This window comes from Mustelus asterias, chromosome 12 (assembly GCF_964213995.1).
Source record: "Mustelus asterias chromosome 12, sMusAst1.hap1.1, whole genome shotgun sequence".
NCBI classification, from domain to species: domain Eukaryota; kingdom Metazoa; phylum Chordata; class Chondrichthyes; order Carcharhiniformes; family Triakidae; genus Mustelus; species Mustelus asterias.
The window spans coordinates 35,296,557-35,307,689 of NC_135812.1; the positions used below are offsets into that span (position 1 = coordinate 35,296,557).

Consider the following 11,133-nt stretch of genomic DNA (forward strand, 5'->3'; position numbering starts at 1 on the left):
TTCATTTAATACCTCCGTCACATCCATGTATAAATGCCCTTTTTGGTCCCTATCTGGCCCCACTCTTCCTTTCACCACATTTTTACTCCTTTATATGCCGATAAAACATTTCTGGATTCACTTTGTTAGCTGCAAATCTTTTCACATCTTTTCTTCTTGCTTCTCATTTATTTTTTCACTTTCCCCCACTGAACTTTCTAAATTCGACCTGGTCCTTAATTTATTACCATGGAATCATAGAATTCCTACAGTGCAGAAGGAAGCCATTCGGCCCATCAAGCCTGCATCGACAACAGTCCCACCCAGGTTTTATCCCCACATATTTACCCTGCTAATCCCCCTGACACTAAGGGGCAATTTACCATGGGCCAAGACACCTAATCCTTGGACTGGAAATCATAGAGGAAACCTACGCAGTCACGGGGAGAACGTACAAACTCCACACAATCACCCGGGGCCGGAATTGAACTCCGGGTCCCTGGCACTGTGAGGCAGCAGTGCTAACCAGTGTGCCACCATGACATCTGTCATATGCACCCCTATTCTAGTTTCATTTTTACACTCCATCACTTTCATAATCTAGGGATTTCTGAATTCATTTGTCGAACCTTTGGCTTTGTGATAATGTACCTTGACTGTATCCAAACTTTTTCCCCTTTGTTTGCCCACTATTTCATTATCTTTGCCTTCCAGTCTTTGGTTCCAATTTCTTGGACCAGATGTGTTCTCTCCCCACTGAAGTTGGCCCTTCCCCAATTAATTCTTTTTCACCGGATTGCTCCTTGTCTTTTTCCATAGCTAACTTAAACATTCTGATACAATGATCGCTGTCTCCTAATGCACCTCTGCTGACTCATAATCTGCTTGACCCTCCTCATTTCCCAGATTCGGATCTCACAGTGCTTCCTTCTTTGTTGCACCAGGAACATACTGATCAAGAGCATTCTCCTGAATACAATTCAAACTCTTCCCCCCCTCTCTGTGCTTTAAGTTATTACATCCCAGTCTATATTTAGATAATTAAAATCCTCAGTTATAACACTCTATTGTTCTTGCATCTCTTTGCAAGGATATTACAAAGTTCAGCTTCTATATCTCTCCCACTAGTCGGTGGCCCATTGAAAACCCACAGTAATTTAAATGGCTTCTCGGCTCCAACCAGAGATTCTATTCTTGACCCCTCCAGCACTCCTCGAATGGTACTGATTTCCATGTCCTTTCTTTCTTTTCTGAACACCATTTTTCTAGGCATATTTAAGGCTGGATTTTACGGCCCCAATGCCAGTTAGCTGGGTGATAGGGTGCAGGTGAGGAGAACAGTATTGTTCTCCTCACCTGCACCCTGCATCTAACATCACATAAAGCTAGCCTGTGCTACTTTTGGTTAGTCTGCACCGCTTAAAGTGTTATATTGTAACTGAAGAATGTGCATGAAGTAAATGACACTGGTCTGGGAATCATCAAAGAATGACAAAATGCCGGAGAGTAGTGCAAAGGATTTTGGGAGCTGCACTAGAGCTGTGGATGTTGGAAGTGCAAAGGAAGAGATATTCTGTATCCTCAGGGATCAAGAGACCCTCCAGACACAAACTCAAAGGGTAGTAGGACCAAATAGCACTGGAGGTCAATGCCAGGAGACAAGCAAGGAACTGGGTGTGGTGTGGAAAGATGGTCAAGGCCAATGAATGGATCTTCATTTGTCAATCTTACTAACCATACCATTAGCCTTGGGTACTGCTGGGTTCATCACATCTCCATCACTCCTACCAACAATCTCGGTCAATCAGGACTCGTATCTGACATTCCTACGCTTCATCTCACTTTCACATGCTTACCACTGCAACAAGCCGCATACACTGATAGCTTTCAAACTATAGCAGCCACATCATCCAAGTTGATTGTGTTTTGTGTTGTCACTGAGTTTTGGTGAGGTTTTAATGTTACCCTACCTTATTGTCTTGCTATACCATGATGAGTCTTTGCTTATTCTGTGACAGTCTTGAGATACAGTTTCACCATTTATTAAGAACTATTTACAAAGATCTCAGGGTAAGCGCATTTATTCAGGACACAGGACTGCACCATGGAGCCTCTTGATCATCTGACTTCTTATGTCATGCTCACATCATTAATAAAATTGTGAAATCCATTCAGTGAATGTCAAGGGGTTGAATTCTCTCTTGTTCAAGATGGTCATTGCCTGGCACTTGTGCGGTACCAATGTTAATTGCCACTTGTCCGCCCAGTTGGGGTTGCAGTTACAGGTAGTGCACTTGAAATACTTTACAGAGAGCCTGGTGAGAAAGAGGCTTACTAGGTTGCCTCCTCCCTTCCTTGTCCTCCTCTTCCTCATGCTCACCAAGAGAGCTGATGGCAAATGATGCAAACAGCAGACCACCACAAATCTGGACAGCCGCTCTGCTGAGTGGTGCAGGATCCTCCACATGGTCGAGCCAGTGGACAACCGTTGCAATGCAGCATGATTTCATAGAATCATAGAGCCACCACTCTGCTCTGCCACATTTTGTATGGCAGAATGTTTTTCATTGTATGCATGTTATGCATCTGTTCATGGATTGCACATCAGAGTCACCGGCTCTGACATCACCCTGTCACCATCCTTGTGGTGTTGGCTCAAATGCAGCTGGCACAGCTAGCTGCCACAGAATGAAGTCATCACGGCTGTAGCCAGGATACTGGACATTGACTGCATCATTCACCATCTATGATCACAAACTGACTGGGCAATGATGGAGTCAAACCTTTGTTGATTCCAGTATAGGATGGAGTTGGTGAGCCCACAATGTAATGTGCATGCAGTCATAGAATCATACAGTGCAGAGGAGGCCCTTCGGCCCATTGGATCTGCACTGACACATGAGAAACACCTGACCTCCGACCTAATTCCATTTACCTTGAATGTTATGACGTGCCAAGTGCTCATCCAGGTACTTTTAAAAGGATGTGAAGTAACTCGCCTCTACCACTCTCCCAGGCAGCGCATTCCAGACTGTCACCACCCTCTGGGTAAAAAGATTTTTCCTCACATCCCCCTAAACCTCCTGTCCCTCACCTTGAACCTATGTCCCCTCGTAACTGACCCTTCAACTAAGGGGAACAGCTGCTCCTTATCTACTCTGTTCATGTACCTCATAATCTTCTACACCTCAATCAGGTCACCCCTCAGTCTTTTCTGCTCCAATGAAAACAACCAAAGCCAACCCAACCTCTCAAGTTAAATGTTCGATCCCAGGCAGCATCCTTATGAATCTCCTCTGCACCCCGTCCAGTGCAATCTTATCCTTCCGGAACTGCACACAGTACTCTAGCTGTGGCCTCACCAAAGTTCTATACAGTTCCAAAATGATTTCCCTGCTTTTATAATCTATGCCACGATTGATAAAAGCAAGTATCTCATATGCCTTTTTCACCACCCTACTAACATGCCCTTCTGCCTTCAGAAATCTATGGACAAACACGCCAAGGTCCCTTGTTCCACAAACCCTCTTAATGTCATGCCATTTATTGAATATTTCCTTGTTAAATTACTCTTTACAAAGTGTATCACCTCACACTTTTCAAGGTTAAATTCCATCTGCTACTTATCTGACCTTTTGACCACCCTGTCTTTATCTTCTTGTAGCCCAAGGCACTCAACCTCACTGTTAGCCACCTGGCTAATCTTTGTCATCTGAAAACTTACTAACCCTACACCACATAGTCATCCATGTCGTTTATATAAATGACGAATAATAGGGGACCAAGCACAGATTCTTGTGGTACATCACTAGACACTGGCTTCCAGTCACTAAGAAGTCTCACAACACCAGGTTAAAGTCCAACAGGTTTATTTGGTAGCACAAGCCACAAGCTTTCGGAGCGCTGCCCCTTCATCAGGTGAGTGTCCTCCATGTGCTACCAACTAAACCTGTTGGACTTTAACCTGGTGTTGTGAAACTTCTTACTGTGTTTACTCCAGTCCAACACCGGCATCTCCACAATCATTCCAGTTACTAAAGCAGCCTCCTGCATTAATCTTCTGTCTCCTACAACTAAACCAATTTTGAATCCACTTTATCAACTTACCCTGTATCCCATGTACATTTGCCCTTTTTATAAGTCTCCCATATGGGACCATGTCAAAGGCTTTGCTAATATCCATATAAACTACATCAACTGCACTACCCTCATCTACACACCTGGTTACTTCCTCAAAAAAATAATCAAATTTATTAGGCATGACCTCCCTCTGACAAAGCCATGCTGACTATCCCTAATCAAGGCTTGCCCCTCCAAATGGAGATAGATGCTCTCCTTCAAAATGTTCTCATAGTTTCCCTACCACTGAAGTGAGACTCACCATTCTGTAGCTCCCAGGCTTATCTCTGGCTTAAAGTTTTTATTTATTTATTAGTGTAATTAGCTTATATTAACACTGCAATAAAGTTACTTTTAAAAAAAATCCCCTCGCCGCCACATTCCAGCACCTGTTTGAGTACACTGAGGGAGAATTTAGCTTGCACAATGCACTGAACCAGTATGTCTTTCGGACTGTGGGAGGAAACCAGAACACCTGGAGGAAATCCACACACACGCAGGTATAATGTGCAGACTCCACACAGACAGTGACCCAAGCCAGGAATCGAACCTGGGTCCCTAGCGCTGTGAGGCAGCAGTGCCAACCACTGTGCTGCTGTTCCCCGCCCCCCCATCCCTCCAACAACCCTTCTTAAATAGCAGAACCATATTAGCTGTTCTCCAGCCCTCTGGCACCTCCCCCATGGCCAGAGAGGAATTAAAAATTTGGGTCAAAGCCCCAGCAATCTCCTCCCTTGTCTCTCACAGCAGCCTGGGACACAATTCATCTGGACTTGGATATTTATCCACTTTTATAGCTGCCAATGCATTGTCCTTCCCCATGTCAATCTGTTCAAGCACCTCAGTCTGTCTCTCTCTGATTTTCATTCCGTCATCCTCATTCTCTTGGGTGAAGACAGATGTGAAGTATTTGTTCAATGCTCCACCCACAGATTGCCCCCCTTGGTCCCTAGTGGGCCCTACTCTTTCCCTGGTTATCCTCTTCCCATTGATATACTTATCTTGGGATTTTCTCAGCTTTTACCAGCCAGAGCTTTGTCATATCTCTTCTTTGCTTTCCTAATTGCTTTAAGCTCCGCCCAGCACATCCTGTACACTTTCTGTAGTCAGTGGCACCTTGCAGCATGGGGAGTTTGCAAACCTAGCGGAACCAGGTGCTCGCTTCAGCTACTGGTCTCTGCCAAGAGAAAATGAAATGTCCTCAGCTCTAAAAGAATAGAGAGCATCAGTGACCTTCCCCACCATCCAACAGTGGACAGAAAAATGTAGCAATATCTCCAGCTTGAAAGAATCAATTGATCTGAAGTTGAATATCACAGACACCCTCACCGCTACAGATCATACAATGTCTGCCTTGCTCTGAAGTTCCAGTGGTGGCTGCAGTAAGTTGCAGATCTCTGAGAGTATACCTTTACTGAAGTCACATGTTAGCTGGCAGCGAGATTGGCATTGCAATCTTCCCGGAGCTAGACTTCTAACAGGCTGCATTCACACTCGTCACCCGACTAATGATGACTGCCCTGCCATCGTTTCTACTGCCCAATCAAGTTTACAACCTTGGCAGCTCCACTGTCAGATGTGGATGCTGCTAAAAATATGTAGGGAGGTATGAGGAACCGAAAATCTCACCCCTGGAATTGAAGTTGAACCCACAACCATCTGAGTCCAGGGTGCTGGTCATTGAGTCGTGGCTGACACAAAGGAGAGAATCTTCCCTATCCTTAGGTTTCCAATTCTTTGTTGTTTTGACTTGCTGTGTTGAGTCTCCCCTCCAACCATCAGTATAGAGTTTTTGGTTGCAGCTGTCTCTGGAGTGTTGGAGCAATGGAATTCTTTGTGTTGTAATAATAGAATTCGGTTCTCTCCATGTTGTCTGGCATCGTGGCGGCACCATCGCACAGTGGATAGCGCTGCTCCCTCACAGAGCCAAGGACCCAGGTTCAATTCCGGCCTTGGGTGACTGTGTGGAGTTTGCACGTTCTCCCCGTGTCTGCATGGGTTTCCTCCAAGTGCTCTGGTTTCCTCCCACAGCGCAAAGTGTGCAGGTTAGGTTGATTGGCCATGCTAAATTGACCCTAGTGTCGGGGGATTAGCAGGGTAAATGTGTGGGGTTACAGGAATAGGGCATGGGTAGGATTGTGATCTATACAGACTCAATGGGCTGAATGCATCTTTCTGTGCTGTCGAGATTCCATGATCTGCTCATTCCTGCTTTCTCTTTCAGCTCTTTCCTTTTAGGTTTAATACATGCTCTGTGTCCTCAGTTGTCCTTCTTTTCTCCGAATGCACTATTTTGGTATTGTCTATGAAATTGGAAATGGCATCAGATATGATCCATAGCAGTTCTGAAGAAGAATCATATTTGACTTGAAAATGTGAACTCTGTTTCTCTCTCCGCCACTGCAGCCAGATCTGCTGAGTATTTCCAGCAATTTCTGTTTTTATTTCGGATTTCCGGCAGCTGCAGTATTTTACTTTTTAAGATCTATAGATGCCTGGACGATTTGGATGAAGTGGCAGGTTACTGGTGAATTGCAGAAAATAATAATACATATTGTTCTCTCAAAGTAGCAAGAACAAAGAATGGTTCGTTAGAATTTGGCGGTTGTCAAACCCAATCAAGCTGACAGCTGAACTCTGGTGTGAATTTGCAGAAACATTTGTCTTGCATGCAGTACATTGTCAACACCACCACCATGAGGGTTTCAACCTGGCAGATCAAATGACGAGCCCTCAGCCCTCTGAGCATGGAGTCAGAACTTTGCTCAGACTCTACAGAGGTTGCATCTGTCTAATCTGGGACACCCTGCAGCACACCAAATCAACCACCGATTGAGAGGTTTAGAAATGATCTGGAACTGAGCAAACAAATGCAGAAAAAACACCTCCTCTGTTTTATCTGTACAACCTGTTTGTTGGTGCAACATTTGTGGACTCCAAAAAAATGAAAGAAGGTCCACTGGAACGATGACCTACGCAGGTCATTGTCATAGAAATCGGAAGATCAAAGGAACAAACCTACTCTGATATATTTGCAACATTGAACTGTCTGTGGGCCTGCAGTAGGTGGCAGACCTCTGCAACATTCATTTAAGCAGAGAGGATTTTGGCAGCAGTCCAAGGGTTGGCAGTGACATCCCTACACTGACCCTGACGACTGCTCCAAATTCCAGGTTATATAGAGATTGTGAAAAGTTCAGTAAACTCTGATCTATCTTTATTAAGCCTCAATGCTACTAAATGGTTAATTCTCACACCACAATTATTCCAGTGTTATCAGTTATAGTTCAATCACAGATTGCTGAGTAATGAAAGAAACTTTTATATACAGTGACACTCATTATTTTTCTCAGGCCGACCTAAGGCAGTATATAATTGCGGCAAATATATATTTTGCCAGTATTAGATTATTTATTTTAATTCTTCAATGCTGGTAACAGTAGACACAAGGTTAACTGCAGTTTGTAGGATCCTGTCAAAGTAAAGTTTATTTATTCGTGTCACAAGTAGTCTTACTTTAACACTGCAATGAAGTTACTGTGAAAATCCCCGAGTCGCCACACTCTGGTTCGGGTACACTGAGGGAGAATTTAGCATGGCCAATGCACCTAAACAGCACATCTTTCGGACTGTGGGAGGAAACCGAAGCACCCGGAGGAAAACCACGCAGACTCCACACAGACAGTGACCCAAGCCGGGAATCGAACCTGGGTCTCTGGTGCTGTGAGGCAGCAGTGCTAACCGCTGTGCCAGGTGCAAGAAGTACACATTTCATTTAGAATGGGCAAGAATTAGTGAATATGTGGCTGATTCCAATAACCATGATGCTAATGTGCTAATTACTAATTCAATCTTTTCGTTTTGAAGTCCTGAACCATGGAAGGTTCCAGGTATATTTCTCACGCATTGCATGTGCTTGAACACTGGCAATTAAAGGAAATTGATTGATAATGTCTTCTGTCCTGATGTGTCTTCACAGGATCTTGCGAAAAGATTGGCAAAAGCATCTGACATAATTAGTGTTAAACATTAGGGTGATCTTATCAGCTTGTCTGGCTAGTTGATAGGTGGGATGAGCCAGTAAGATCATGAGCGAGGCGAAATACCAGGTTCACGCCCTGTTTCCTGCCTCTCGCACCCAGCAATGGCACGAGGCTGATTTAAATATTTGAATCTTTATTTAAATATTATTAGTGAGTCCTGGATGCAATCGTCCAGGCTCACTTGCCTTAACGGACTCGCCAGTGGAGGTCCTCACTGGTGAGCATCATATATGGTCCCCACCAAAGGAGACCTGACATGGTGGCCTCGTCGGTGGGACCGGAGGCCACTGAAGTCCCCTGGCTGGTCAGGGGCAGTGCCCCTTGGGCAGTTCCAGCCTGGGACCCTGGCAGTGCCAGCCTGGCACTGCCCACTGGGCACCCTGGCATTGTCCACCAAGCAGTCCCAAGGGGCAGGGACATAATGGGGCAGGGCCATGATGGGGTGGGGCCTAAGAGGAGGCGGGGGGAGCTGCACACTCTGCATTCGGGCATCAGCTGGGATGGTGATCGACAGGGCTGGGGGTTTGGGGGTTGGCAGTTGGCTGGGCATTGGGGTGGTTGATCGGCCGGTGTGGATATTGGTGTGGTGGAGGGGGGCAACGTCCAGGGGAATGGGGGGACTGACAGATCTCTCTCTTCTTTTGCACAGAACATTGGCTTCAACATTGGACCTATCATTGGCTTCAGTTCAAACGATGTCTTAACTTTAAAATTATTATCCTTGTTTTCAAATCCCTCCATGGCCTTGTCCCTCCCTATCTCTGTAATCTCCTCCAACCCCACAAACCTCTGAGGTATTGACAATAAATAAACTTTTTTAAAATGTAAAAACTTTATAAGTGACACAAGTAGGCTTGCATTAATACTGCAATGAAGATATCTTCTCCTCTAATTCTGGCTGCTTGTGCATTCCCACTCATAATTGCTCCATTATTGACGACCATGCCTTCAGTTTCCCAAGCCCCACAGGTCTGGAGCTCCCCACATATACCTCTGTACCTCACTTGCATCCTTTAACCACTCCTTAAAACCAATTTGTACGTTTAAGATCAGAAGGCATGTGGGCCAGAAGAACTCTCTTGAACAAAACCTTTTGGTCATCTGACCTAATATCATCTTATGTGCCTTGGTGTCAAGTTTTGTTTTATTTAATGCTCCTGTGTAGTTAAATAAGAGGCACTATATAGTTGCTGTTATGCTCTTCTGTCTGTGAGTCTAGCTTCTTTAAGTCAAGTTACCTGGTCTCTTGCTACGATCGCCACCTCTGGCGTTTTATTATCTGAGTGTCCACTTCCGGAATGAAATGAAATGCAGGGTATAGACTAACGCGTCTTTGTCATAGATGATGGAGGAGGAAGGACCAATCTCACCCTGCACAGTCAAAATCTTTTTCTCCAATGTTTTAACAACTAATAAAGCATTCCAAGAAAATTGAAAAAAAAACATAACTTTGATATTTCTCTGCACAGGAGCCTCTCTCCGTACTCTGCCTCATCTTTCCAGTTCCCCTGAAGGCACTGACTCCCTGTCTGGGTATAAATTAATGGGTATCACATACACTTTACATAGCACAATCCCAATCCTCATTTACACAGAGGAAAGGTGCAAATCTTAGTATTTCTTTTAAATTATTAATTGGGTTCTTCAATGCTGGAGCAGATTATTGGGCACAATCAGGGGCAGCATGCTGGCACAGTGGTTAGCACTGCTGCCTCACAGCACCAGGGACCCAGGTTTGATTCCTGGCTTGGGTGACTGTTCGGAGTCTGCACCTTCTCCCCGTGACTGCGTGAGTTTCCTCTGGGTGCTCCGGTTTCCTCCCACAGTCCAAAAGAGAAAATATTGGAAAATCTCAACAGGTCTGCAAGGAAAGGAGCTGGCGTTTCGAGCCAGATGACCTTTTGTCAAAGCCCTGTGCTCGTTAGCTGCTGCATCAGCCATGCTAAATTCTCCCATAGTGGACCCGAACAGGCGCCGGAGTGTGGTGACCAGGAGATTTTCACAGTAACTTCATTGCAATGTGAATGTAAGCCGACTTGTGACACTAATAATAATTAAACTTAAAGGGATCAAGTGATATGGAGGGAGGGGGGTCAGGGTACTGAATTTGATGATCAGTCATGGTCATAATGAATGGCGGAGCAGGCTTGAATAGCCTATTTCTGCTTCTATTTTCTATAACGCGCAGGAAATTATACTTTACACTGTATTCCAGTACATCAAATCGAATGAGATGAATGTTCAATTCCTGCAGACTGCAGGACAGCCTAAAGAGGGAGTTGGTAACCGCTGTGTGTGAGCTTTTCATTCCCTGGGGGGCACAACTGGACACAGTGAAGCCTTTACCCAGACAATCATTGTCAAGAAGCTTCGCCACCAGGGGGCGCGCCCCGCGCCTCTGATTGGCTGAAACTTGCCGCGCTGTGCATTCTGATTGGATAGTGACTGAAACACATCATCATCATTTGGCCAATGAACGCCCACCAATGCAGCAGGCGCTGACCCCTGTGGCCACTTTCTATTGGTCAGCCCGGCAGCGCCGCTCGCTGATTGGTTAATCAGATCAGGCAACTGCCAATCGGTGAGAGGTGTTCTCTGATTGGTGAAGCTCTCCAGGCCGGGGTATCAGCTCTCTCCTGATTGGCTGGCCGCTCTCCGGCTCCGGGTGTCGCTGCCAATTGGAGGGTTGGCGCGCGCGCGCCCATCGCCATGTTGTGTTGCTGAGGGGAACCGAGTGAGGCCTGAGGGGGAGGCGGAAACTGTGAGTAACTCAGCAACAGAGCCGGTGCGGGCAGTGCACCGGGAGTGAGGTCATCAACTGGGGAGGGAGAGGGGAGGAAGGAGGAAGGAGGAGGAGAGGGGAGGGAGGAGGAGAGGGGAGGGAGGAGGAGAGGGGAGGGAGGAGGAGAGGGGAGGGAGGAGGAGAGGGGAGGGAGGAGGAGAGGGGAGGGAGGAGGAGAGGGGGAGGGAGGAGGAGAGGGGAGAGGGGAGG

The 11,133-nt window shown here is 45.9% G+C and overlaps 1 protein-coding gene across 2 annotated transcripts in view; it reads left to right on the top strand.

The window, feature by feature from the left end:
• The first annotated feature begins 10,800 nt into the window (after positions 1 to 10,800).
• Positions 10,801 to 11,133, top strand: part of mtmr4 (myotubularin related protein 4) — a 176,186-nt gene continuing 175,853 nt past the window's right edge. Inside the window, exon 1 of one of the 2 annotated variants that reach the window (XM_078225024.1) lies at positions 10,801 to 10,902. The gene's annotated coding sequence lies outside the window, so the exon portion shown is untranslated. The remainder of the gene's footprint in view (positions 10,903 to 11,133) is intronic. The other variant, XM_078225028.1, reaches the window with a different exon arrangement.